This window comes from Canis lupus, chromosome 20 (genome assembly GCF_011100685.1).
Source record: "Canis lupus familiaris isolate Mischka breed German Shepherd chromosome 20, alternate assembly UU_Cfam_GSD_1.0, whole genome shotgun sequence".
Classification (NCBI taxonomy): Eukaryota; Metazoa; Chordata; class Mammalia; order Carnivora; family Canidae; genus Canis; species Canis lupus.
In genome coordinates this window covers 20,031,473-20,046,862 of record NC_049241.1, presented here as the reverse complement: position 1 = coordinate 20,046,862, position 15,390 = coordinate 20,031,473, and the positions used below count along the sequence as shown (strand labels likewise).

The window sequence follows — 15,390 nt, the reverse complement described above, 5'->3', positions numbered from 1 at the left end:
GGAGCTCATTCTGAGATCTAAGACTTAGTATTTTCGTGTAAATTTCTGTGGACATATTCAAGTAAAAAGGTATATAGAGAAGGACACAAATCACAAATGTACTGTTCAATGAATCTACATTAAAAGAACACATCAGTGTTAATTCCATTCAGATCAAGACACGAAACAAGATCAAAATCTTAGAAGCCTTGGGATCCCTGGGTGGCGCAGTGGTTTGGCGCCTGCCTTTGGCCCAGGGCGCGATCCTGGAGACTCGGGATCGAATCCCACGTCGGGCTCCCTGCATGGAGCCTGCTTCTCCCTCTGCCTGTGTCTCTGCCTCTCTCTCTCTCTCTCTGTGACTATCATGAATAAATAAATAAAATCTTTAAAAAAAAAAAAATCTTAGAAGCCTCTTTTTGCCCCCCTTTTGCTATAATTGCTGCCTCTTACAAGGTAGCCACTACCTTGACTTCTGACACAATAGATTTGTTTTGCTTCTTTTGGAATTTCATGTGAATGGAATTAAATAATGTATATACTCATGGATTTAGCTTCACCCATTAAACATTTTGTTGTGAGATTCATGCATGTTGTGGCACGTTGTTACAGTTTGTTCAGTATTATTGTGGTATAACATTCTGTTATATGGTTCTACTCGACTCATTCTGGATTTTTGAAAACTTCTGTCTTAAACACAGTTCAGAGATTTGGCGCAAGCCAACATCTTGGCCTTTGGTGATTTAAAGCTGATAATGGGGTGGGTGTGGTGGGAAGACTGGCATACTTTAAGAAGACCTCAATCCCATTTACAATGGTACCAAAAGCAATAAAGTACCAAGGAATAAATTAACAAAGGAGATGAAAGATCTCTACACTGAAAACTATACAACACTGATTTAAAAAACTGAAAATAATTCAAATAAATGGAACTATATCTCTGTTCATGAGTTGGAAGGATTAATTGTTAAAATGTCCATACCACCCAGAGCCATGAGTCAATGCAATCACTATCAAGATTCCTACAACATTTTTAACAGAAATTGAAAAAAAAAAAAAAACTTAAATTTGTATGAAACCACAAAAGACCCCAAAAAAGCCGAAGCAATCCTGACAAAGAACATTCCTGATTTCAAACTCTATCACAGAGCTCTAATAGTCAATATGGTAGAGTACTGGCATAAAAACAGATCACTAAGACAGAACAGAGAGCCCACAAATAAATCCTCACAGATATAGTCAACTAATAGCTGACGATGGAGCCAAGAACACTCAATAGAGAAAAGACAGTCTCTTCACACTGTTGGGAAACTGGATATTCTCATGCCAAAGACTGCAACTGGGCCCCTATCTTATACCATTCTTCCAAATTAACTAAAAATGGATTAAACATTTAAATGTAAGATCTGAAACCATAAAACTCCTAGAAGAAAACATAGGGAAAAAATTTCCTGACACAGGTCTTGGCAATGTTTTTTCAACCATAACCCCCAAAGTACAAACAACAAAATCAAAAATAAGGGGGGACAACAGCAAACTAAAAAGCTTCTGCACAGCAAAGGAACCCATCAACAAAATGAAGACAACCTACAGAATAGGAGAAAATATTTGCAAATCACACCTGTGATAAAAAGTTAATTTAAAAAAATATATAAGGAACTCAGACAACCTAATAGCAGAAATATAAATAATCCAATTTTTAAAATGGGCAAAGGACTTGAACAGACATTTTTCCAAAGACGATATTCAAATGGTCAATAGGTAATTGAAAAGGTGCTCAACATCACTAATCATCAGGGAGATGCAAATCAAAAACACAATGAGGTATCATTTCACATCTGTTAGGATGGCCATCCTCAAAAGGACAAGAGACAAGTGTGACTGAAAAGGAGGTGGAGAAAAGGGTACTCTTGGGAACTGTTAGTGGGGATGTAAACTGGTGCAGCCACTATGAAAAACAGTATGAAGATTCTTTAAAAAATTAAAAATAGGACTATCGTAAAAGATCCAGCAATGCCACTTCCAAATACATTTTCCAAAGAAAATGAAATCACTACCCTCAAGGACCATCTACACCCCCATGATTATTGCAGCATCATTTACAATAGCCACGGCATGGAAAAAAACCCAAGTGTCCATCAAAGAATGAATGGGTAAAGAAAATGTTGCATATATCTACACAACGGAATACTATTCAGCCATTTAAAAAATTAAGGAAATCCTGTCATTTGTGTCAACACGGATTGGCTTCGAGGGCATTAGGCTAAGTGAAATACATCAGAAAAAGCCAAATACTGTATATCTCATTGATATGTGGAATCTAAGAAACCAAACTCACAAAAACAGATCAGATTTATGGTTGCCAGAGGAGGGGAGTGGGCTGAGGGGATTGGGCAAAGGCAGTCAAACTTCCAGTTACAAGATAAATAGATGCTGGGGATGTAATGTATAATATGATCACTGTAGCTAACAATACTGTTTTGTATATATGAAAGTTGCTAAGGCAGGTGATCTTAAAAGTTCTGATCCCAAGGGAGAAAACATTTTGTAACCATGTGCAGAGATGAACATTATTAATTAAACTTATCTGGATAATCATTTCACAATATACACGTATATCAAATCGTTATGTTGTACACCTTAAACTCAGGCAGTGTTATATGTTAACTATATCTCAATAAAACCAGAAAGGAAAAAAAAGAAGAAGATCTCCCTGCCTCGTTAGGTGTGAGCTTCTTCAGTGCTGGGACCCTAGCAGAGGGAGAGGACAGGCCGCAGTCTCCTTACCTGGGCACCCACGTTCCAGGGCTGCTGGAGCACCCACGGCATCGCTGGCTCCCTGGGGCTCCCTGTGATGCTGACGGTCCCTGTTGCCATAAGTGAACACCACATGAGGTTGAGCTGAGTCATTCCCAGTCCCTCTCCAGTGACGATGATTTCTCCCTCAGGGGCAGCCTTGCCTTGCCTCCTTCTGGCACCAACAGCAATTGGGGTTGAAAGCACTTTTCCATGTCAGCCATCCCATCATGTGGTTGGTGCAGTGGCCCTGTGGGTGGCGAGCCCTCCAGCACCTTCCCAGACTCTGCCCTGCATGCTTCTCCATGCAGAGCCCCAAGACTGCAGTGGGGTCCTTGTCTGCACCCCTCAACTACAGTGGGGAGTGGGGTTTGTTACCCCAGTTATTTTACCAGCAAAAGGTGAGTCTATCGTTTGTTAAAGTTCCTTGTTAAAGTTCACCCCCAACTCCTGAGCTCTGCCAACAGCTCTCTCAGTACCGTCCCGTCCAGGGGGGAACCCAGAGGTGCCTGTTAGCTTCGGTAGCTCAGCAGACTAGCTAGTGGAGAACGCGAGGCCGCTGGACATTCACGACCAGAGCAGAAGCGGGGATGCCCTGGGGACTCCTCAGCAGGTGCTGCTCTGGTACACGGGAGCCGGACCTTCAACAGCCAGCACCCGAGTCTCTTGGCCCGAAGGCTTCTGTGACTGCTGGGGTCCACCCCGCCCAGTGTGCTGGAGGCTGACACTGCCAGGGAGTTAACACCTCCAGGACCAGCCCTGAATCAACAGCTGTCCCGAGTTGGTGAATAAAATGTCCCGGCCTCTTCTGGGGAATAACTCTGAGGGCATGTTCTACTGATACTCAGAGACCTCTAGGAGAATAAAGGTTTCATTGCCCGCAGTGACATCTCGCTCTATAACACACCCTTTAAGAGGCCTTCCCCTCCCAGACTCACCTTCCCTCCCAGTGTTTCTTGAGGTCCCGTCCCAAAGAAACTACCTGCACTAATATTCTTGTCTTAGGACCTGTTCCTAAGAGGTCCTTAGAAAAACTCCAACTAAGACAACCAATCCATGATTCTCTTGCAAACCACCCCCACCCCCTTGTTTGGGTTTAGAAAGGGAAAAAGATCCCTTCTCTCTTCGGTGAGGAGGCTGTAGCTTTTAAAGAAGGAGGCGATGAAGAAGAAAGAGGAGAAGGAGGAGGAGAAGGAGGAGGAAGACAAGGAAAAGAAGGAGGAGGAGGTGAAGGAGGAGGAAGACAAGGAAAAGAAGGAGGAGGAGGTGGTGGTGGTCTTGGGGAGTACAGGAGGAGGGAAGGAAGGAGGAGAGACAGGAGAAGGAAAAGGAACTATAGTCTCTATAAAACCACAGCATTCTTCTCTCTCATTTTGTTCCTATAAACTCTTGGAGAATAGAAAGGCAGTAATGATGTACAAAGGTCAGTTCTAGAAGCTCATTGAGGATTGAGGACAGAGTGCTGCCTCCCTGTTCCCATGCAGTACAGACACCAGAAAGCAGGAAATAACTAGTGCCTTTTCTCCCTAGCTTTGGGCCATCGTCAGCTACTCTGGGACAACAAGGGAAACCCCTCACTTACAGTGTCCTGTGACATCTTTTCAAGACCAGTCCTAACCTCCAGTCTTTCAGGCTTCTCCCTGACACCAAGGATTTACATCTTCATTTTTCTTCACCTTTCACCAGGAACCCCTCCATGGAGCTTAGAATATTCTAGCCTGCCCCTTCCCAGTCCTGGATGGCTGCCTCCTAAAAACAGAACAGCTCTTGGCACACCTAGCAAAGCAAGGGCCTGCCAATTGCTCCACTAATGGTCTCCACTGGGATTTCAGAGACAAACTCCCATTGTAAGATTTCTGGGTCAGAAATTTCTGCCAAACTCCTGAGTATTCCTCCTGTCAAGTGGGAGAGTCCAAAACACTCAGGTTTCAAGTTCATATCTGCCTCCACCAGGTCCTCTTGGAGACTGTGAAGCTCACTGAATTGGCAATTTTTCAACATGATTTGATCTACAGGTGGCCGGGACTGCACTGCTAGGCAGAAGTTTCTCCACTGTGCTCAACAGAGGGGCCCAGGATGGGCCTCTGGGATTCAAGGATCCCCTGAATATTGCTGGCAAAATTTTGTATCAGTTCAACTGCATTGTTCTGAATAGGTTCACTGAACAGGTTCCCAAAGTGGTAAATGACCCTTATGTTAATTGCTTCCTAAGAGTAGGAGCACTGATTATTTGAAAAATAAGTAACCTTCCAGACCCCAACGATCCCACATCGACTTGACCAAAGAGATACATGTAACCTAGTTATGGCCAGTTGGCCTTAGAGCTCAGTGCTAGGGCATGATGCACCTCAAACAACAAAACTCACCTCCAGAACACCTGAAGAAGTAACGGAAAGCTCTTCTAAGAGGACTTGAAAGGGTCATAAAGATTGAATCACCACGTCACATATGCTGAATGTCCTCTTCCTGAATGCTCAGCAGAAGCAGCTGTCTGCCCCAAATCCCCCTTTTCTGCTTCCTCCTAAAGACTCTCTGTACTCTTTTCTCTTTCCTCTTCTGTGCCTTTTTCCCAAGTACCTTTGGGCCTGTTCTAATATAAAGCTACTTTGTCTCTCCGAGCTTCTCAACATTCTCCTCTCCACCCATTAACCTGGGCAGCTCAGAAAAGGGCTCAGGAGCCAAGCAACACGAGCACAGAAGTTTCTAGAAGGTGATGGAGACAAGCTGTCTCCAAAACTTGTATCCAGGTAGTTTTGTTCCTGTTATTCACTCACTGAGTAAGTAGAAATAACATCAAGGAACTAGTTCTCATTTAAACTTAAACTGTACTATGAAAAAAGGTGAGGTAGACCTGTTTGAACGGACACAGAAAGATCTCTAAGCTATAGTAAGTGGAGAGGAGGCCAGACTAAGGCAAGCTCGCAGGACCCTGAGAGTGAGTATTGCTTTAAGCGAGGTGGCTGGGGTGCAAAATTTAAGGAGAAAATCCTTCTCCAAATTGTCCAAGTGCTGACCCAGCACCAGCATGCGCCTCAGGGTGAGCGCCTCCTGATACTTTGTACCCTCGCTGCCTCATTCACCTCACCCTATCCTGGCCCTGATATGACATGGAGACAATAAAGCAGGACCACCTTGCACACTTATGATATGATCTCATGTGTGAACACTAACACGTGTGCTAAATATATAGAAAGATCGGGCAGGATCTTGCCCAAACTGTTACTGTGGTTGGTCCTGAGGGTGGAATTGCAGGGACGTGAGATGACCTTCCCTGGGAACTCCACCCGCTTCTGTACCGCCTGAAGTTTCAAAGTGTACGGCTTTAGTAATTTTAGACAAGCCAGAAAAATAAACAGAGTAATAAACCATATTCCATGTCAAAGGGCCTGCAGCAAATATTAAAACAAAACAGATTGTCAGGGGGTTCTTCTTGCGGTCAGATGCAAATGGTGAAAATTGAGACATGTTGGCGATTCTCGCCCCCTGAATTCAAAGCACCCCGGCTTGTGGTGTTTCTCTCCGAAAATGCACTGTGGCCACCCACCTCTGACGGATCTGGTCTGAGGTTTGCTCTTGCAGCAGATGGAAGTCACCATTCCCCTGGGACATTCAGCGAGGCGAGCAGGCTCACGTTGCTCCTTTTCTTTCCTCTAAACTGGAGGGTCAGGTGACGATGACAGTCAGCCCTGCTGTGCCTGTGTGGTGGGGAAAGAGAAGGGGCTGCAGGAGCCAGAGTGACCAAACTTAAATGTCTGTCTGGCAGAGACATCTGACAAGGCTTCTAACCATCAGTGAATATAATCCAACTTAGATCTGTGTTTTCTATTCAAAATTTTCTCACTAGTTGTGTTTATCTACCTATCTTATCCAGATTCTTCAGTGAAACGTTTTAAAAATCCACATTTTTTCTCAGCAGAGCAGGAAAGTCTAATTTCACTCTTTTCCTGCCTGGCCTCCTCTGCCTTTCCCCAGTACCTGGCTTGTCCTGCCTGAGAAGCTCCTCATCTTCTGCACCGTTGCCATCAATCTTGGGACCAAAAAGGAGAGATATCAACTCTGCTGCCCAAGAGCTGGTCATCAGGACCCCAGGTAGTTGCAAGCCTGCTGGATACCCCCTAAATACTCTAGGGCAGTGGTTCCCAGCTTGGAGTGATTTGTCCCCCAGGGAACCTTTGGCAATGTCTGGAGACATTTTTGGATGTCACATATTAAGGGGAACTATTGGCATCTATGAATGCAGGCCAGGGATGAGGCTAAACATCCCACAACCCAGAATTATCTAGCCCAAAACACCAATTACGCTGAGGTTGAGAAACCCTGCCTGAGAGCCTTGCTATTCGAAGGTTGGTTCGTGGACCAGCAACATTGACATCTTTGGGACGAATTAGAAATGTAGGATGTCTAGCCCCACACTGAGACACAGTAGAAGACAAGTAACCCCTATGTCATTCAGGATGGGCTAGTGTAGGATTGGCAACCTCTTTGTGTAAAGGGCTACACAGTAAGCACGGTAGGTTTCGAGGACACAGCTACTCCGCTAGGCCTTTGTAGCGTGAAAGCAGCCATACTTGGTATATAAAGGACTGGGTGTGGTGATGCTCCGGTCATTTAGCTCATGATACTTGGCCACCCCTGGGTGAGGTCATGCTCTGAAAACAACCTCCAATATAAAAGAGACCATTTCCTGCACATACTGTGCATCTATTCTGGGTTTCAGTCTCTACTATCACAGCCTTGATGAGCACAGTGAGGAACACACACTCACACTCATTGCACATGCGGGGCACAGGTCAAGTGTGCGTGGGCTCCTAAAGCTTCCACCTGGCAGTGTTGCCCACCCCTCTCACATTTTATTGGCTAAAGCAAGTCATGCACTCTGACTTCAAGGGTGGGGATGCGGGCCCAGAAGGTTGGTAATTCTTAATAACTACCCAGATCCCCCCAGATATCCCAGCCCTATGTTTAATACATCCTCTCCCTATGAATTCTCTCAAGTATTTGAAGAGACCTGAGCAGACTTGAATCCCAGGTCAAGCATGGTCCATTTAGTGATGAACTTACCTCTCCTCATGGCTCCTGGAAGGAATAACAAATAGTACAAAGACCCATGGATCCCATTTTCTGCTCTGTGCTAGGCATTGAGCGCCCAGCACACCTCAGACCTTTCCTCTCTCACAGGAGCCCTAGCTGAAGGATATCATCTGGTTCCAGATAAGGAAACTGAGACAGATAGGTGAGGTGGCTATTCCAAGGCTACCAGCTGGTAGATGATAGAATTAGTTTCATCTGATCTCAGCTGTCAGGACCTGCATCTCTTTGCCTGGTGGCTTTCTGAGAAGTCACTCAAGAGAGGCTGCTCTGTGCTTATGGAAGTCAGCAGAACCAGAAGAGCACCACCACAGGACCACCACCCACCCTAGCTCCCAAACAAAGACTACTAGAATGCATATACAAATACCACAGATCCCTTGCCACATGGGCATGTGCGTTCTGCACTGGTTCCCAGAGTCCCCAGTAGGATAAAGCTCCAGTCACCTCTGTAGCAGCTTGATCATGCACCCAACATGGGCTGCCAACCCTAGCTGTCAGGTTTAACAACAACAACAACAGAGTTACAAGACCCCTAGTTAAATTTGAATTTCAGATGAAGCTGATATATATTTTTAATGTAAGTATACCCTAGGCATTATTTGGGATACATACTAAAAATTTTTTCTCATTTATCTGAAAAATATGGCATAGGACATGCTTATATTTAAAAATCACTCATTGTTTATATGAATGGCAAATTCAACAGGCATCCTGTATTTTATCTGGCAACCCTTCTCCATCCCTTCCCTATGTCATATCCCCACCTCCCCACCTCTGTCTCCCATATAAATGGCTTGTACTTGAATCTTTGTCTCAAAGTCTGTGCTGGGGGGACCTCAAACTATGATGTAGAGTGACATAGTGAGGAACAAAACATGTCTGTACACAGCAGAGATTTGACTGATGTTCTAAGGGCCATCTGAATTCCATGGGAACTAGGACAATGGGACCACCAGCCAACCTCCATAAGAACCATTTTGAAGAAAGCTTATATGGAGAAAAGAAGAAGCTTTCCTCCCATATTGCCACTGCAACCACAGTTTGATGCTGACCATGGGAGGCAGCCCTTCATCTTCTTCATCTTCTTGTATGCTCTGCTGTAAGCACTGAGAGAGGCAGACATTTCTAGACAGCTTTCATCTGAGATTCCCTTCACTGTGTTCAGCATTAATAGATCAGAGAAATATTCAGAATTACATGGACCAGATTCTGTTGCCACTGAATGGTCATCCCACCCTCCATCTTTCTGGCTAACATCTGAATTTTATTCACCTTGTTCAGAGCAGCTGCAGCCTTCAAGAGAAACACAAGCTATCCCTAGAGTATAACTCTTTCAGTCAAAATTAACCATGGTAACTCCATTGTCTTGACCAATAAATGGTTTAGAAATGGATGTGAGAAACAATGCTGGCCAGGGGGAGACATGGAGGCATCTGGGAAACATGTCTGCTGTGCTCATAAAAAGACATAGGTACAGTGGATGTTGTTGGGTGTAGTACCCACATTCCTCTTCGAGACAGAGACACTCATTTCCATAGCTGCCAGGAGGGTCTTGTCTAAGGTTATGACTCCTCACCAAGGTCAGCCCACATCCAGCTACTGGCTGATGCCAAGGCTTAAAGGCCTGGACTCTAGCCTCAAGTTGGGAGTCTGTTAAGAACCAGCCAGCTCCAGAGTGCCCCGTGGGGGTCAACTGAGGCCTCTGTTGCAACTACATGTTGGTTGATTTCTCCCTCTGGCCAATCCTGCCTGTCATTCCCCAGTAGCTCTTCCTGAGAGCACTTGCCAAAAACCTCCCTGCATGCAAATTTCTATCCTGGGGAAATATTCTAAACCAACTTGTGAGGAGCAAGTTTTGTTTTTCAGTAGAAGACGTTGTTTCTGCACATGTGACTATAGCAGGGGACCACGAAGGGAACCAACCTAAGAAGACAAGCCAATGTTCCGAGGATGATGACTCAAAAAGACGGAAAGACCTGGATCTTTAATGTCACTAAGCCACTAAATTAAGCAATTCTAGAACTGGTTATGCCAGCTAATAAATACTTCTTGTCATAAAGCCTCTTTTAGTTAGGTTTATGTTACTTGCAGCCAAAATCATTTTAACTTATATACTACATATCAGTAGGAGACAAAGGGAACTACTCCAGGACAAAGAAGAGATGCTTTCCAGAACAGCAGGGGATCCAGAAACCCAATGCATAGATGACAAGCTAGGTTGGTCCTCCAAATCCAGATGAAGTCCTTTATCCTAACCATGGTGTGCTAACTCCCTTTTTTTTCATGCCACTGTGGCCCAGTAAAGCCAGGAACTACAAAGAACTGATTCTTTGCACAGCAATGAGAAAGTAGGGATCTCTAGATAGCCCCTTGACACCTTATAATTCACGAACAGCTGTGCTTCTGTTTTACTTTCTCCTTTTTCTTGTTACATAGAAGAAAAGCAGTCAGGCTAGAAAGGCTAAATCATCCCAAGTGATGTCTATCTCATAAGTACTGTGAAATACTATAGGATGCTCAAAATATATGTATACAGCTTTGCCCTCTTGTAATGAAATGAACCACTCAGCTGCATCCCCAGGCCATGCAACATCTCCAGAGCTCTCTCTTGAAAGTCAGAGGTGCTGTTGAGTGAGCTAAAGATCAAACAATCTGTGCATTACATAGCTGTTATGGACTACATGTTTCTGCCAGTCCCAAATTCCTATGTTGAAGCCTGAACTCCCAAGATGACGGTATTTGGAGGTTGGCCCTCAGGGAAGTAATTAGATTATGAGGGTAGAACCCTCATGACAGGATTCGTGCCCTTAAAAAAGAGACATGAGAAAACTTGCTTTTATCTTCTCTCTCTGTCTCTCTGTCTCTGTCTCTGTCTCTCTCTCTCTCTCCCTCCCTCTCTCATCCATCTAAGGGCAACTGTCCACAAGCCAGGAGGTATGTCCTCACCAGACACCTTTGCAAGCACCTTGATCTTAGATTTCTCAGCCTCCTGAATTGTGAGAAATAAATGCTTATGGTTAAGGCACCTGGTCTATGGGTTTTTTTTGTTATAGCAGCCCAAACTGACTAAGACTTCTAGTAGCCAAACATGCAACTCAAGCACATGGCCTCTCTTGCCTGACTCTATTTTCACCATTACACAGAAGATTGGCAGCTAAGATCAAGGACTCTTGAATCAAACAAGCTAGGATTGGGGCACCTGGATGGCTCAGTCAGTTAAATGTCTGCCTTCAGCTCAGGTCATGATCCCAGGGTCCTGGGATCAAGCCCTGCATTGGGGGTCCTGCTCAGTGGGGAGTCTGCTTGTCTCTCCCTCCTCCCTCTTATGCTCTTACTCAAATAAATAAGTAAAATCTTAAAAAACAAAACAAAACAAAAAAAAAATAGAGAGCCTAGGGTTAACTCCTTGACTTCGGGGAAGTTATTTAAGTATTCCATACTTATCTCAATATCTATAAAGTGGGAAATCTAATAGTACCAGTCAGCTTAGGCTAAGTTATGCTACAGTAACAACCCCTAAATCTCAGTGGCTTGCCACAACAAAAGTTAATTGCTTGCTTGAGTCTCATGTCCATTGTGGGTTGGCTGTGCTCTGGTCCCACGTGATCTTCATTCCATGATGCAGGCTGACCCAGCAGCCTATATTTAGGACACTGCCGATCTTGTGGTAGAGGGAAAGAGATCCTGGCGGAACCACATCATGATTGTGAAAGCTTTGCTTGGAAGTAGCCAACATCACTTCTGTTCATGCTTCAGAGCCCTGAACTTGTCACACGGCCAAGGCTGACACCATAGGGTGAAAAACACAATCTTCCCACATGGAGGAGGGGCCAATGTTTTGAACAATAATACAAGTTACCACACTAACATAATACTGTCATAAGGACTGAAGCTAAGGAGCACATACTAAGTATTCAAAAAGTTGGCTTTCATAAATGCTAGTACCATCATCTCAAATTCTAAGTTACTTAGCAGATTAAGGAACTTTTTTGATAAGTGGGCCCTTCTATTCAGTCATTTAGATTAAGCTTTTGAAAGTACTAACTCTATTTAGATAGCATGTAGGTTATTAGGTACTATGAATCAGTGACCAAATAAATCAAGTTCATTGAACTGCAAAATGGAAATAAAAGTAATGCCGTGAAGAGTAAATGAGATAATTCGTAGAGTGGCGGATGAAAGATGACTGCAAACTCTTTATGAGAAGTCTCTATGAGAGTGAGTCTGATTCCTTTCCTTTGAATCCAGGCAGCTTCAGCAATCTGCTTGACCGATAGAATGTGGCAGAAGGAATGTCTCAGGACCTCTGAAGCTGGATGATGCAAAACCTTGCAGCTCTGCCCAACCCTCTCAGAGCACTTGTTCTTGTAGCCCTGAGCTGCCACTTGAGCCAGAGAAGGGTCTGGCTGAGTCCAGTCTTCCAGCTGTCTGTGTCAAAGAGACAGACATTTGAGTAAAGCCAGCAGGAAGCCATCAGACCAGCCTGTCAGTGCAATGCCACCAAGTGACTTCAGTTGAAAGAGCATCACAAGGACATCTGGGTGGCTCAGTGGTTAAGCATCTACCTTTTGCTCAGGTCATGATCCCAGGGTCCCAGAATTGAGTCCCACATCGGGCTCTTCTCAGGGAGCTTGCTTCTCCCTGCGATTGTGTCTCTGCCTCTCTCTCTGTGTCTCTCATGAATAAATAAATAAAATGAAAGAAGAAGAAAGAAAGAAAGAAAGAAAGAAAGAAAGAAAGAAAGAAAGAAGAAAGAAAGAAAGAAAGAAAGAAAGAAAGAAAGAAAGAAAGAAAGAAAGAAGAAAGAAAGAGTCACAATCACCTGAATTTATGGCCCACAAAATCGCAAGATGATAAAGTGGTTGTTCTAGCCACTAAGTATTAGGGTAGTTTGCAATTCAGCAATAGATAACCAGAACACATGCAAGCCCTTAGCATTGTGTCTGACTCATCATTGGTTCAGAAAATATTACTAGTATCATTAGATCTGGGTAAACTCCCAGCTCGCCTTCCCCCTTGAGTTTGGAATGCCTGTGGCTTAGAACTGAGGAAAAGATGGTAAAAACACATCTGGAGTCAAATGTTTTAAAAATGTTTTTGTAGACTTTTTGTAACTATAAGAACAGAGCAGGAACGTTCCCATAGGCCACAAGGGGAGACCTACACATGTGAGACTGTTAACCCAGGGAACAGTAGAAACTCCGGACTTCCCTTAGGTACCTAAACCTTTGGAGAAAGCCAAAATTCAACAACTTTAATCCCCTTGAAATTTCAGGTAAAGTTGGCCTGCTCTCTCTGCCCTGCTCAGTACATGTGCCCTAGGGCACTTCAGGAGACTGACTGTGCACCTCACTCACTTCAAGAAGCAATGGCTTAGATTCTAGGGTTGGAAAATTCACCTATTCAAGAATAAGCATATATATAAGTAATACATATAATAAATATATTGGTATTGGTGCTATTCCTTTTGTTGTTGATTTGTTTGTTTCCTTGACTTGGGGATTTGGCCGTTTTCAAGGGAAACTGAGCCAGCAATGTCAGGACTTCGCCAAATCCCATCTCCTTTGCCTCACGGGGCACAGCTAGACCATATTTCCCAGTATTCCCCGCAGAGAGATGAGACCATGTGACTGACAGCCGGTCTGTGGAACGTGGGTAGCAGCGACGGACACCCCTTCCAGGCCTGGCCCCCGCTAGACCTCCTGTGTGGTTCCTCATTCTCCCTTCCATCATGAGCCAGATAGTTCATGGAAGGACTCCGAGCCCCTAAGGGTTGGTAGAAGCAAGGGTGGAAGAAGGCTGGGTCCCTGAATGATGGGGTGGAGCAGAGCCTCACTCCCCGGTCCATGCTGACTAGCGCTGGACTGCGAGCTGGGCCAGAAGTAAGGCTTCTTTACATCAAAGCTACTGAGACGGGGGGTTATTTGTTGTAGTGGAGAGTCTTTCTTCACTTACACAAAAGTATGGGGTGGGAGCAGGCTATGTCATCTTCCTTTCTCCAAGGAGAACAAGCTGGGGAGTCCCAGTGCCTTTGTTGGCGAATTTACTGACAGCAGTTGGACTGTGTGCCACAACTCCAGAAGAAAGGAAAGAGCGGCTCACAGGGCTGCCCCTGCCCTCCTCAGTCTCCTAAGGGTATGAAGGAGGAATCTTCTATTCTCTCTTTCTCTCTGCAGGGGAACAGCAGGAAGATATCTAGCACATCATGTTCTGCTAGCTCCAGTGACAAGTAGATGAAATTCTATCACTCGTCCGACAGCAGACCTCAGAAGTGACTAATTTAATCCCTGAGGCCTCTTTAGAAGGAGAATCCTCTGCTTTCTCGGCAACTCCTCCCTTCCCTCAGCCTGGTTTCCACGAAGCAAGACAGTCAGTTGCACTCAAATCAGCTCAGCAGGGAGCAGATATTCTTGGAGTGATTCTTCCCCAATTTGGCTGACTGAATGGAATAGCTATTTATTAGAGCTCTAAAATGGTGTCTTTTGCATAACATAGTACCATACCCTGGAAATCGATCCCTCCAGAATGCAGTGAGGGAAGCAGATGCATACTCCTGAGAGAGGCAGGATGGACCAGTGTCTGTGCCAGGCCAGGTTGGGGGACATGAAGAGGCTGGGTAGGGCAAGAAGTCACTGGCTACTGACTTCTTTAGCTTTGGGGCTCTGGGTGTCCTTGGCCATCATTCCTTATAGACTGGAATCCTGGAAGTCAGTGTGGCACTGGGTGACTCAGAAAAGAGAGAGCCCAAACCTGGAGTTCGCACAGACCTCCGTTACCAGTTGGTGATGCTACCAGTTGTGTGATGCAGAGAAGCAACTCAACTTCTCTGAGCTCCTGTTTCTAGACTTGGAAAATGGGGATTGATGAAACAGAGTCCTTCAAAAGGGAAAATGAAATCATAAGTAAAGTGTCTGGCATCATAGGAACTCTTCCCCTTCCCATCCCCCACTGCTCTTCCATATCTGGAACCATACCTTTGGGGATCTACAAAGTCACTACTCTTTTTAAATTCCTAATGTTGACCTCACCATCTTACTGCCCTTCACTGGCCATTATATGAAATTTGCAGTGGAAATGAGCTAGGAAAATGAGCTTGGGATCTTTCAGAGTAAGAGTCACTGTGGGGCAGCCCGGGTGGCTCAGCAGTTTAGCACCACCTTCAACCCAGGGTGTGATCCTGGAGACCCAGGATTGAGCCCCACGTCCGGCTCCCTGCATGGAGCCTGCTTCTCCCTCTGCCTGTGTCCCTGACTCTCTCTCTCTCTCTCTCTCTCTTTCTCTGTCTCTCATGAATAAATAAATCTTTAAGAAAAAATAAAAATAAAAAGAGTCACTGTGGATCTAGTAGCACCATAGTGGAGACTAGGGAATAGCACTTCCATCAAATGCTTAAAAAGGTCCTTACATAACCGCAAATCCCCCAGTCGCCCCAATCTCTACCCGATACTACTGGACTACTAGGACAGGAAACAATCAAACAAACAAAACACAGAGGTTGGCTGGCAGATCGAGCCATATCCTCCT

General features: G+C 44.8%; 1 long non-coding RNA gene across 1 annotated transcript in view; it reads right to left on the bottom strand.

Moving 5' to 3' along the window:
• The window catches only part of LOC119864575, a 60,926-nt gene extending 54,485 nt beyond the window's left edge, over window positions 1–6,441 (bottom strand). The window contains exons 1-2 of the long non-coding RNA XR_005374422.1: window positions 6,320–6,441; window positions 2,767–2,846 (exon numbers count right to left, since the gene is read on the bottom strand). This is a non-coding gene — a long non-coding RNA (uncharacterized LOC119864575). The remainder of the gene's footprint in view (window positions 1–2,766; window positions 2,847–6,319) is intronic.
• Between the last annotated feature and the right edge of the window lie 8,949 nt (window positions 6,442–15,390).